This window comes from Cryptomeria japonica, unplaced genomic scaffold, assembly GCF_030272615.1.
Source record: "Cryptomeria japonica unplaced genomic scaffold, Sugi_1.0 HiC_scaffold_114, whole genome shotgun sequence".
Taxonomy (NCBI): Eukaryota; Viridiplantae; Streptophyta; class Pinopsida; order Cupressales; family Cupressaceae; genus Cryptomeria; species Cryptomeria japonica.
In genome coordinates, this window is record NW_026728936.1 from 121,054 (window position 1) to 135,000 (window position 13,947).

At 58.5% G+C, this 13,947-nt stretch overlaps 1 non-coding gene across 1 annotated transcript; it reads right to left on the reverse strand.

The window, feature by feature from the left end:
* Window positions 1-894: 894 nt before the first annotated feature.
* Window positions 895-1,013, reverse strand: LOC131865545 (5S ribosomal RNA). The gene has a single exon (XR_009364265.1). It is a non-coding gene; the product is annotated as a 5S ribosomal RNA (ribosomal RNA).
* Between the last annotated feature and the right edge of the window lie 12,934 nt (window positions 1,014-13,947).

The window sequence follows — 13,947 nt, forward strand, 5'->3', positions numbered from 1 at the left end:
GGAGCTCGGTTTGCCCCGGGTGCGCACCTTCGCCAGGGTGCGCACCTTGATGCGCACGCCTTGGCTGGGCTGCGCACCTTGGTGGGCGCCATGGTGCGCACCTTTCGTGCGCTCCAAGGTGCGCACGAAGTCGGAGCTCGGTTTGCCCCGGGTGCGCACCTTGGTGGGCGCCATGGTGCACTCCGAGGTGCCCAAGATTGGTGCGCACCAAGGAGCGCTCCGAAGTGCGCTCCAAGGTGCGCGCGAAGTCGAAAGTTGGGTTAATTGTCCGGTTTGCCTCGGGTGCGCACCTTGCGTGCACCTTCGCCAGGGTGGGCGCCTTGGTGCGCACACCTTGGCTGGGCTGCGCACACCTTGGCACCCGCGTTTCCTTCATTTTAAATTTTTTTTTTTTACAATCTCTCAAGTGGGAAATTCTATAATCTCAACTTTTTTTGCCTTTTCAGGAAACTTTTGAATGGAGCGCATCATTGGTGCGCTCCGAAGTGTGCTCCAAAGCTCTCTCCAGCTGCGTGCACCTGCCCCGGCCGCGCACCCGGCCCCGCCCAGCTTCGCTCACCTGTCCCGGGCGTCTGGTGCGGAACCTTAGAGTAAGAAACATCACCGTGCACCTTGGCCAACGTGCGCGACTCGACCGAGCGCGCACTGGCCGAGGTGCACACCGATTTCACCTGGGTGCGCGCGCAGCACCTCGGGCGCACCGGGGTGCGCGCACAACGCCCGGGTTGCACCGTGGCCTGTGTGCTCGGGGCGCCTCGGGTGCGCGCTCGGTGTCGCCCCCGCGCGCGCGGTAGTGCGGGCAGCGCACCCCGGCCCGGCCCGGCCCCGACGAGAACGCAAACGGGCAAAAGGTTTATTCAAATAGCATTGCGACGCCCGGCGAAAAACTAAAAAAGGGTGCAACACCGGGACTTCCCGGGAGGTCACCCATCCCAGTACTACTCCGGCCCAAGCGCGCTTAACTGCGGAGTTCTGATGGGATCCGGTGCACTAACGCTGGTATGATCGCACCCGTTATGAGCTTGTCGCAGTGTGTACTTAGCAAACCGCGACCCACGTGCGAATCCACCCCGGCCACCCACCCCCGTCGAGGTGCACACCCTCCCTCGCGAAGTGCGCCCCGTTCGCCAAGTGTGAGCCCTGCCCGGGTGCGCGCACCTTGCTAGGGCGTCGGGTGTGCACCCGGCCCGGCCTACGTGCGTGCACCTGGAGGGGGCGTCGTGTGCGTGCAGTGTCCCGTCTGCAACGCGGTGCCCACACACCACCTCGGGCGCAACGACCTGCGCTCACATGTGGGCCGAGTGCACCTTGGTGCATGTTCGGGGCGCCTCGGGTGCACGCTCGATCTTGCCCCGGTGCACCAAGGCGCTCGGTTTGCCCCGGGTGCGCACTTGGTGCAAGGTGGGCACCCAAAATAGGGATCAAGCACCAAAACACAAGTTTCGGGATGCAAAATGGGACCCAAGGACCACAAATGCGTTCCAAGACCCATGATGGGTCCACGAGAACAAAAATGTGTTCCGAGACTTAATAAACAAATATTGGGTTTTAGGAGAAGAAACATGCTCTGATGCCCAAAACGAGAATCGACCCCGAAAAGGCCACAGGCCAAAAGTGGGATGCGAGACAAAAAAAAATGGGACCCGAGGACCAAAATTGGGTTCCCAGGTCGAAGACAGGGCAACCGGACAAGAAACGACCTCTAAGGCTCGAAATGAGTCCCGACGACTAAAACTTGACAAGAAGCACCCATCAGGCACCCAACTCGACACCCATGGGATGCCGACCCACCCGGGCTTCCACCTAGCACACCTTGGCACCCACCCACCCTCGCACCCAACCTCGCACCCAACTTAGCACCTTTGAACCCACATTGGCACTCACCCTGACCCTGGCACCTTGGAACCCACATTGGCACTCACCTTGACCCTGGCACCCACCTTTGCACTCACCTTGGGACCCACCCTGGCTCCCACCTCGGCACCCACCCAGACACCCACCTTGGTTCCTTGGCACCCACCTTGGATCCTTGGCACCCACCCCGACACCCACCTTGGCACGCAACTTGGCTACTTGCCACCCACCTTGGCTCCTTGACGCCCACCCCGACAACCACCCCGTGACCTACCCTGGCTAGGGTTGGTGCACACCCACCCTGGTGCCCACCTTGGCACCCACCCTATGACCCACCTTGGCACGCACCTTAGTACCCACCCCGTTACCCACCCTAGGACCCACCCCGTGACCCACCTTGGCCAGGGTGGGTGCACCCACCCTGGTGCCCACCTTGGCACCCACCCATCCTAGCACCCAGCCTGTGACCGGGCTTGGAACCCAACCTTGCACCCGCACCCGTCTTGGCCAGTGTGGGTGCGCACCCATCCTGGCACCCACGTTGTGACACACCCTTTAACCCACGCACCCTAGCACCCACGTTGGCACCCACCTTGGAACCCAACCTAGCAACTTGGCACCCACCCCGTGACCCACCTTGGCATCCACCATAGCAGTCGCCGACTTGGCACCCACCTCGGCACCCACCTTGACACTTGTGGACCCACCTTGCCACTCACCCTAGCATCGACCCATCCTAGCACCCACCCTGGCACCTTTGCACCCTAGCACTCACCCATCCTAGCACCTAACCTGTGACCCACCTTGACACTCACCCTCGCACCCACCTTGGAACCCAACCTAGCACCCACCCACCCTGACACCAACCCTAGCACCTACCCACCCTTGCACCCACCCTGTGACCCATCTTGGCACCCACCCATCCTACCACTCAACCTATCACCCACCTTCTCACCCACCTTGGCATCCACCTTAGCACCCACCCACACTGGCACCTTGGCACCCACCTCGGGCAAGGTGGGTGCACACCCACCCTGGCACCCAATTTAGAACCCACCGAGCATGTTACCCACCTTGGCACCCACATTGCAGCCCACCCTAGTACCCACCCTATGACCCACATTGGCATCCACACCCTAGCACCCAGGCACCTCGACACCCGCCTTGACACCCACCCTAGCACTGAACCTGTGACCCACCTTGGAACTCACCCTAGAACCCACCCACCCTGTGAACCACCTTGGCATCCACCTTAGCACCCACCCACCTTGGCACCCACTCTAGCACTCACCCATCCTAACACCCAACTTGTTACCCACCTTGGCACCCGCCCTCGCGTCCACCTTGAAACCCACCCTAGCACCCACCCACGCAGGAGCCCACCTTGGCACCCAACCTAACACCCACGCATCCTGGCACCCAACTTGTGACCCACCTTGGAACCCACCCTAGTACCCACCTTTGAACCCACTATATCACCAACCCACCTTGGCACCCACCCTATGACCCTCTTTGGAATCCACCCTAGCACGCACCCACCCTGGCACCCACCATGGAGCGCACCCTAGCACCCACCCACCTCGGCACGCACCTCAACACCCACCTTGGTGTGCGCACTGCGCCAACCTCTCAAAGACCCTATGTGGTGCGCTCCAAAGTGTACACCTTTGGTGCGCTCCAAGGTGCGCACCTTTGGTGCACACCGAGGTGCACACCAAAGTGTGCACCGAGGTGAGCACCAAAGTGCACTCCAGGGTGCACACCAAGGCGTGCACCTTTGGTGCGGTCAATGCAAACGAATTCGGAAGTTGGGGTCGATGTCCTAATCGCTGCTGCAGACTACACGTATGAGAATCGGACAAATAGCTTTATATAGGGGAGGTGTTGCGTTTGATGGGTCGACTCCCCTGGTTGTGTGCACTGCACCAACTTCAAAGACCCTGTCTTGTTTAAGAAGTCAAAAGTTGGGGTGGATGTCCTAATCATTGCTGCAGTCTACGCATGTATGAGAATCAGACAAATAGCTTATATAGGGGAGGTGTTGCATTCGGTGGGTTGACTCCCCTGGTTGTGCGCACTGCGCCAACCTCAAAGACCCCGCATAGCAGAAGAAGTCGGAAGTCGGATTTTGGTGAGCACCAAGGCGTGCACCTTTGGTGCGGTCAACGCAGACGAATTCAGAAGTTGGGGTGGATGTCCTAATCGTTGTTGCAGGCTACACATGTATGAGAATCAGACAAATAGCTTATATAGGGGAGGTGTTGGGTTTGATGGGTCAACTCCCTTGGTTGTGCGCATTACGCCAACCTCAAAGACCTTGTTTTCGTTAAGAAGTCAAAAGTTGGGGTCAATGTCCTAATGGCTCCTGCAGGCTACACATGTATGAGAATCGGACAAATAGCTTATATAGGGGAGGTGTTGGGTTTGATGGGTCGACTCCCCTGGTTGTGCGCATTACGTCAACCTCAAAGACCTTGTTTTCGTTAAGAAGTCAAAAGTTGGGGTCGATGTCCTAATTGCTCCTGTAGACTACACATGTATGAGAATCAGACAAATAGCTTATATAGGGGAGGTGTTGGGTTTGATGGGTTGACTCCCCTAGTTGTTCGCATTACACCAACCTCAAAGACCTTGTTTTCGTTTAGAAGCCGAAAGTTGGGGTCGATGTCCTAATTGCTCCTGCAGGCTACGCATGTATGAGAATCAGACAAATAGCTTATATAGGGGAGGTGTTGGGTTTGATGGGTCGACTCCCCTGGTTGTGCGCATTGCGCCAACCTCAAAGACCCTGCATTGCGGATGAAGTCGAAAGTCAGAGTTTGGTGTGCTACAAGGTGTGGTCGAAGGTGCTCACCTAGGTGTGCACCTTTGGAGCACAGGAAAAGTGCCCTCCAAAAGTGCGCACCTTTGGAGTGCACAAAAGTGCCCTCCAAAAGTGCGCACCTTTGGAGCGCAGAAAAGTGCCCTCCAAAAAGTGCCCTCCAAAAGTGCGCACCTTTGGAGCGCAGAAAAGTGCCCTCCAAAAAGTGCCCTCCAAAAGTGCGCACCTTTGGAGCGCAGAAAAGTGCCCTCCAAAAAGTGCCCTCCAAAAGTGCGCACCTTTGGAGCGCAGAAAAGTGCCCTCCAAAAAGTGCCCTCCAAAAGTGCGCACCTTTGGAGCGCAGAAAAGTGCCCTCCAAAAAGTGCCCTCCAAAAGTGCGCACCTTTGGAGCGCAGAAAAGTGCCCTCCAAAAAGTGCCCTCCAAAAGTGCGCACCTTTGGAGCGCAGAAAAGTGCCCTCCAAAAAGTGCCCTCCAAAAGTGCGCACCTTTGGAGCGCAGAAAAGTGCCCTCCAAAAAGTGCCCTCCAAAAGTGCGCACCTTTGGAGCGCAGAAAAGTGCCCTCCAAAAAGTGCCCTCCAAAAGTGCGCACCTTTGGAGCGCAGAAAAGTGCCCTCCAAAAGTGCGCACCTTTGGAGCGCACAAAAGTGCCCTCCAAAAGTGCGCACTTTTGGTGCGCACCAAGGCGCTGGTTCGGTCGTTGCAGGCGAGTTCGGAAGTTGGGGTCGATGTCCTGAGCGGAGGTGCAAACTACACAGGTGTCGGAATCGGACAAATAGCTTATATAGGGGAGGTGTATGCTTCGATGGGTCGACTCCCCAGGTTGAGCGCACCGCGCCAACCTCAAAGACCCTACGGTATGGATGAAGTCGGAAGTTGGGTCCGATGACCGATTCGATTAGTAGGTATGCTCATGAGGTCGGAATTTGGGTCCGATGACCTGCCATGTGCAGGAAGGCGAATGTTGACACTGTGCGTTGCAAGGTGCACACCAAGGCGCTGGTGCGGTCTTTTTAGTCGAGTTCGGAAGTTGGGGTCGATGTCCTGATCGGAGGTGCAAGCTACACAGGTGTGGGAATCGGACAAATAGCTTATATAGGGGAGGTGTATGCTTCGTTGGGTCGACTCCCCGGGTTGAGCGCACCGCGCCAACCTCAAAGACCCTACGGTATGGATGAAGTCGGAAGTTGGGTCCGATGACCGATTCGATATGTAGGCATACTCGCGAGGTCGGAATTTGGGTCCGATGACCTGCCACGTGCAGGAAGGCGAATGTTGGCACTGTGCGTTGCAAGGTGCGCACCAAGGCGCTGGTTCGGTCGTTGGAGGCGAGTTCGGAAGTTGGGGTCGATGTCTTGATCGGAGGTGCAAACTACACAGGTGTGGGAATCGGACAAATAGCTTATATAGGGGAGGTGTATGCTTCGTTGGGTCGACTCCCCGGGTTGAGCGCACCGCGCCAACCTCAAAGACCCTACGGTATGGATGAAGTCGGAAGTTGGGTCCGATGACCGATTCGATATGTAGGCATACTCGCGAGGTCGGAATTTGGGTCCGATGACCTGCCATGTGCAGGAAGGCGAATGTTGGGACTGTGCGTCGCAAGGTGCGCACCAAGGCGCTGGTGCCGTCGTTGCAGTCGAGTTCGGAAGTTGGGGTCGATGTCCTGGTCAGAGGTGCAAACTACACAGGTGTGGGAATCGGACAAATAGCTTATATAGGGGAGGTGTATGCTTCGATGGGTCGACTCCCTGGGTTGAGCGCACCGCGCCAACCTCAAAGACCCTACAGTATGGATGAAGTCGGAAGTTGGGTCCGATGACCGATTCGATACGTAGGCATATTGGCGAGGTCTGAATTTGTGTCCGATGACCTGCCATGCGCAGGAAGGCGGAATTTGGGTCCGATGACCGAGTTGATGGCGTGCCATGCGCAGAAAGGCGGAATTTGGGTCCGATGACCGAGTTGATGTTGATGGCCCGCCATGCACAGGAAGGCGGAATTTGGGTCCGATGACCGATTTGAAGGCGTGCCATACGCAAAAAGGCGGAGTTTGGGTCCGATGACCGAGTTGATATTGATGGCCCGCCATGCGCAGGAAGGCGGAATTTGGGTCCGATGACCTGACATACGCATGGAGTCCGACTCGGGGGCCGATGTTCGATTCGATGACTTGCATTGTGGGTAAAGTCGGAAGTTGTGGTCTTTGACCCGATTCGATGACCAGACTTCGGCTGCTTGAGAATCGGACAAATAACTTATATAGGGGAGGTAGTGTTCTCGAGCATCCTCCCCCCGTGCCCGTTTATGTCGATTGATGCTGGTGCTCGACTGGTTGGAGCGCTCGGATGCAAAAATCTTGCACCAGGATTTATCGATTGTGATGGACACGGCAAGTCTCCTGATTGCTATGCAGGAGCTCATCGTGAATCTCTATGCGGCCTTGGTATGGACTCGACCTGCGGAATGGTTCGGCAATGGTAGTCGCTCCAACACGTCCTTGCAATGGCCACAGAGGTGATTCGACTAGAGCTCCAGTCTAGCTTTTGGGTTGCTTGGCGGACTGGTATAGCCGCGATCGAGTTCCGGCCATGAACGTTTTAGATAGCTCTTGGGCTTTCTGGGACGGAAGTCGGAAGTTTGGGCTGTTGTCCGATTTGATGACCATTCTTCGGATGTGTGAGAATCGGACAAATAACTTATATAGGGGACTGTGTTGTCTCACGCAGCCCCCTCCGTGCCCCTCTATCTCGACCGATGTTGGTGCTTGAAAGGGTTGGGATCGCTCGGATTTATAAACGTGCACCACCATTTGTCGAGTGTGAGGGACGCGGCAGGTCTCCTAAATGCTATGCGGGCGCTCTCTGAGAATCTCTATCCGGCCTCGACACAGACTAGTCTTGCTGAATGGTTTGGCACTGGTAGTCGATCCAACACGTCGTTGTTGTGGCCGCCTAGGCGATTCGATTCGAGCCCCCGTCTAGCTTTTGGGTTGCTTGGCGGATTTTGCCCTATCCGCAAGTGAGCTCGGTCCCTAAACGTTCGAGAAACCCGATTGCTATGCGCCGACTCTCTTTCTTGCGAGCCTCCATCTAGCTTTTGGGTCTCTACGGAACGGAAGTCGGAATCTGGGACCGTTGTTTGATTCGACGAGGCAGACTACGGTTGTGCGAGAATCGGACAAATAACTTATATAGGGGAGGTGTTGACTGGAGCATTCTCCCCCGTGCCCCTCTAACTCGACCAATGCTGGCGCTCGAACGGTGGTAGCGCTCGGATTTTCATTGAGCGCCAGCATTGGTCGATTTAGAGGGGCATGCGAGATTCCCGAATGCTATGCGAGGGCTCTAACGGAAATGTCTATTGGTTTCGGTATGGATGCAATTGCGAGTGGTTCGGCAAAGGTAGTCGTTCCGATGCGTCCATGTCGTGGCCAAATCGATAATTCGATTTGAGCCCTCGTATAGCATTTGGGTCTCTCGATGTGATTCCGCATTCCAGTCCCTTTGGGCACTGCTTGAGCCGCATCCCAGGGGGTTCCCTTCCCAATAATCTGCCTCGCAACCCGATTGCTATGCGGTGAGGCTCCTCGGCCGCCTCGGAACTATCTGTGTATCAGACGCATCGCGGGATAAGGGGTTGGCAACGGTAGTCGCCCCAAGCGCGTCCGATGCTTGGACCATTCCGAGGCGGCCCTGAAGCCTCTTCCGTCTAGCCGTTGGGTCCTTCTCGCCGCATCCCTCGCCTCGCACCCCGATTGCTATGCGGTGAGGCTCCTCGGCCGCCTCGGAACTATCTGTGTATCGGACGCGTCGCGGGATAAGGGGTTGTCACTGGTAGTCGCCCCAAGCGCGTCCGATGCTTGGACCATTCCGAGGCGGCCCTGAAGCCTCTTCCGTCTAGCCGTTGGGTCCTTCTCGCCGCATCCCTCGCCTCGCACCCCGATTGCTATGCGGTGAGGCTCCTCGGCCGCCTCGGAACTATCTGTGTATCGGACGCGTCGCGGGATAAGGGGTTGTCACTGGTAGTCGCCCCAAGCGCGTCCGATGCTTGGACCATTCCGAGGCGGCCCTGAAGCCTCTTCCGTCTAGCCGTTGGGTCCTTCTCGCCGCATCCCTCGCCTCGCACCCCGATTGCTATGCGGTGAGGCTCCTCGGCCGCCTCGGAACTATCTGTGTATCGGACGCGTCGCGGGATAAGGGGTTGTCACTGGTAGTCGCCCCAAGCGCGTCCGATGCTTGGACCATTCCGAGGCGGCCCTGAAGCCTCTTCCGTCTAGCCGTTGGGTCCTTCTCGCCGCATCCCTCGCCTCGCACCCCGATTGCTATGCGGTGAGGCTCCTCGGCCGCCTCGGAACTATCTGTGTATCGGACGCGTCGCGGGATAAGGGGTTGTCACTGGTAGTCGCCCCAAGCGCGTTCGATGCTTGGACCATTCCGAGGCGGCCCTGAAGCCTCTTCCGTCTAGCCGTTGGGTCCTTCTCGCCGCATCCCTCGCCTCGCACCCCGATTGCTATGCGGTGAGGCTCCTCGGCCGCCTTGGAACTATCTGTGTATCGGACGCGTCGCGGGATAAGGGGTTGTCACTGGTAGTCGCCCCAAGCGCGTCCGATGCTTGGACCATTCCGAGGCGGACCCGAAGCCTCTTCCGTCTAGCCGTTGGGTCCTTCTCGCCGCATCCTTCGCCTCGCACCCCGATTGCTATGCGGTGAGGCTCCTCGGCCGCCTCGGAACTATCTGTGTATCGGACGCGTCGCGGGATAAGGGGTTGTCACTGGTAGTCGCCCCAAGCGCGTCCGATGCTTGGACCATTCCGAGGCGGACCCGAAGCCTCTTCCGTCTAGCCGTTGGGTCCTTCTCGCCGCATCCCTCGCCTCGCACCCCGATTGCTATGCGGTGAGGCTCCTCGGCCGCCTTGGAACTATCTGTGTATCGGACGCGTCGCGGGATAAGGGGTTGTCACTGGTAGTCGCCCCAAGCGCGTCCGATGCTTGGACCATTCCGAGGCGGACCCGAAGCCTCTTCCGTCTAGCCGTTGGGTCCTTCTCGCCGCATCCCTCGCCTCGCACCCCGATTGCTATGCGGTGAGGCTCCTCGGCCGCCTTGGAACTATCTGTGTATCGGACGCGTCGCGGGATAAGGGGTTGTCACTGGTAGTCGCCCCAAGCGCGTCCGATGCTTGGACCATTCCGAGGCGGACCCGAAGCCTCTTCCGTCTAGCCGTTGGGTCCTTCTCGCCGCATCCCTCGCCTCGCACCCCGATTGCTATGCGGTGAGGCTCCTCGGCCGCCTTGGAACTATCTGTGTATCGGACGCGTCGCGGGATAAGGGGTTGTCACTGGTAGTCGCCCCAAGCGCGTCCGATGCTTGGACCATTCCGAGGCGGCCCCGAAGCCTCTTCCGTGTAGCCGTTGGGTCGTTCTCGCCGCATCCCTCGCCTCGCACCCCGATTGCTATGCGGTGAGGCTCCTCGGCCGCCTTGGAACTATCTGTGTATCGGACGCGTCGTGGGATAAGGGGTTGTCACTGGTAGTCGCCCCAAGCGCGTCCGATGCTTGGACCATTCCGAGGCGGCCCCGAAGCCTCTTCCGTGTAGCCGTTGGGTCCTTCTCGCCGCATCCCTCGCCTCGCACCCCGATTGCTATGCGGTGAGGCTCCTCGGCCGCCTTGGAACTATCTGTGTATCGGACGCGTCGCGGGATAAGGGGTTGTCACTGGTAGTCGCCCCAAGCGCGTCCGATGCTTGGACCATTCCGAGGCGGACCTGAAGCCTCTTCCCTCTAGCCGTTGGGGCTTTCTCGCCGCATCCCTCGCCTCGCACCCTGATTGCTATGCTGTGAGGCTCCTCGGCCGCCTTGGAACTATCTGTGTATCGGACGCATCGCGGGATAAGGGGTTGGCAGTGGTAGTCGCCCCAAGCGCATCCGATGCTTGGACCATTCCGAGGCGGCCCTGCAGCCTCTTCCGTCTAGCCGTTGGGGCCATCTCGCCGCATCCCCCACCTCGCACCACGATTGCTATGCGGTGAGGCTCCTTGGCCGCCTCGGAACTATCTGTGTATCGGACGCATCGCGGGATAAGGGGTTGTCACTGGTAGTCGCCCCAAGCGCGTCCGATGCTTGGACTATTCCGAGGCGGCCCTGCAGCCTCTTCCGTCTAGCCGTTGGGGCCATCTCGCTGCATCCCCCACCTCCTCGGCCGCCTCGGAACTATCTGTGTATCGGACGCATCGCGGGATAAGGGGTTGGCAGTGGTAGTCGCCCCAAGCGCGTCCGATGCTTGGACTATTCCGAGGCAGCCCTGCAGCCTCTTCCGTCTAGCCTTTGGGGCCATCTCGCCGCATCCCTCGCCTCGCACCCCGATTGCTATGCGGTGAGGCTCCTCGGCCGCCTGGGAACTATCTTCGTATCGGACGCATCGCGGGATAAGGGGTTGTCACTGGTAGTCGCCCCAAGCGCGTCCGATGCTTGGACTATTCCGAGGCGGCCCTGTGGCCTCTTCCGTCTAGCCGTTGGGGCCATCTCGCCGCATCCCCCACCTCGCACCCCGATTGCTATGCGGTGAGGCTCTTCGGCCGCCTTGGAACTATCTTCGTATCGGACGCATCGCGGGATAAGGGGTTGTCACTGGTAGTGGCCCCAAGCGCGTCCGATGCTTGGACTATTCCGAGGCGGCCCTGCAGCCTCTTCCGTCTAGCCGTTGGGGCCATCTCGCCGCATCCCCCACCTCGCACCCCGATTGCTATGCGGTGAGGCTCCTCGGCCGCCTTGGAACTATCTTCGTATCGGACGCATCGCGGGATAAGGGGTTGTCACTGGTAGTCGCCCCAAGCGCGTCCGATGCTTGGACTATTCCGACGCGGCCCTGTGGCCTCTTCCGTCTAGCCGTTGGGGCCATCTCGCCGCATCCCCCACCTCGCACCCCGATTGCTATGCGGTGAGGCTCCTCGGCCGCCTTGGAACCATCTTCGTATCGGACGCATCGCGGGATAGGGGGCTGTCACTGGTAGTCGCCCCAAGCGTGTCCGATGCTTGGACCATTCCTAGGCGGCCCTGAAGCCTCTTCCGTCTAGCCGTTGGGGCCTTCCCGCCCCATCCCTCGCCTCGCACCCCCGATTGCTATGCGGTGAGGCTCCTCGGCCGCCTTGGAACCATCTGTGTATCGGACGCATCGCGGGATAAGGGGTTGGCACTGGCAGTCGCCCCAAGCGCGTCCGATGCTTGGACCATTCCGAGGTGGCCCTGAAGCCTCTTCCGTCTAGCCGTTGGGGCCTTCCCGCCCCATCCCTCGCCTCGCACCCCGATTGATATGCGGTGAGGCTCCTCGGCCGCCTTGGAACTATCTGTGTATCGGACGCATCGCGGGATAAGGGGTTGGCACTGGTAGTCGTCCCAATCGCATCCGATGCTTGGACCATTCCGAGGCGGCCCTGCAGCCTCTTCCGTTTAGCCGTCGGGGCCTTCCCGCCGCATCCCTCGCCTCGCATCCCGATTCCTATGCGGTGAGTCTTCTCGGCCGCCGCGGAACTATACCTGTTATTGCTACTGCATCCTTCGGCTGGTAACCTCCTCTGCCGCCTTGGAACGTTCTCTTTGTCGGACGCGTCGCGGGATAAGGGGTTGGCACTGGTAGTCGCCCCAAGCGCGCCCGATGCATAGACCGCTCCGAGTCGACCTTGCTTTCAGCCTCTCACATGCATAGACCTCTCTGAGTCGACCCTGCAGCCTCTCACGTTTAGCCTTTGGAATCTCGCCTCACAACATGATTGCTATCCTTGATGCATCCCTTGCCTCGAGCCCTGATTGCTTTCTTGGCTGCATCCCTCCTCTCCTCACAGCCCGGTTGTCATCACTGCTTCATCCGTCGCTTCATGCATTCTGGCTGCTGGGCCCTTCCCACCGCACACCTCGATTGCTATCTCTTCTGCATCACACACCCCGATTGCTATCTCTGCTACATCCCTCGGCTCTCACTTCTGCATCCTTCGCCTCACACCTCGATTGCTATCAATGCTGCATCCGTAACCTCACACCCCGATTGCTATGCGGGGAGGCTCCTTGGCCGCCTTGGAAATTTCTGTGTGTCGGACGCACCGCGGGATAAGGGGTTGGCACTGGTAGTCGCCCCAAGTGCGCCCGATTCTTAGACCGCTTCGAGGTGACCTCGTAGCCTCTTTCGTCCAGGCTTCCTGCCTTCAACGCCCTTTTTACACCTCGATTGCTATGCGCGGGCTCGTTGGCGTCTATCACCTCTCTGCGAAGAGTGGCACGATGATTGTTGGGGTAAATCGTAGCAGTCCGATCTCTGGCCTTGGGCCATTGTGAGGGCTGATCGATTTCCTGTGCGCATCTCGTGTTCGCCCAGTAACAGACTCGACGACTTGTAATCGGTCTTGTTCCCGATTGTTCCTGGAGGTAGTCTTCGGAACTCTTGGATTTGACCTGTCACTCGAACTGTCCTCTTCCGAGGATGCTTGTGTGTGTGTGCTTGTGCCATTTCCTTGGCGGTATTAACGAGATATTAAAGAGCGGAGTGAGCGCCTCGCCCAGCTATGTTTGGGGCTCTCACTCCCTTACCCGGTGTGCGACCGCTTTGCACGTAGGTTGCGGAGCATCGCGACTCTTTCGATGTTTGGCGGTTGTCTTCCGGTGATGCGTTGGTCCCGAAGTGCACGTTACTAGCATTTCTGCCATTGTTCTCGATCTTTGGCACGTTCCTTCGTTGCAATTGGATATATATCTCCGTTTATACGCGCAGGCTTCTCCCGCCTATTCAGCACTGTCCCACTCTCAGCACTCTCGTGGTCTCCTTGGCTTCTCTCTCCCGTGAGCGAGCTCTCTTCTCGAGTCTTTTCCATGTCCCATGGAGGTTGCCTTGCGAAATTCGGGCACACAAACGTGACCGGATAAGAGCGGAATTGCCTATGAGGAGAAGCTCACCTTAGGGAGCAGCAATGCCGAGTGTTTCGACAGAGGGTAGAGGGGGCGTTGTTTGGGCGGTTGCACAAAAGAGTGCTACGTTTGCACTGAAGGTTGCTTCTTCGTCTCCGACGAACTCTTCGAGGCAAAAAAGCTTGTTTACGGGGTCGAGGTGGGACTGTTCGTGCGAGTTGCGCCACCAAAAGTGCGTAGGGGGCATATACCTGGGAAATGGATGTCTCTGAGTGGCCTTACTCGGTCGCGTGCACGGTGCATTCTCTAACGGCAGGACTGTCGCGAGCATGTGCGGTTCGGATGTTTTCGGGTAAAGGGTTCCGTACGGGATGTTCTTCCCAG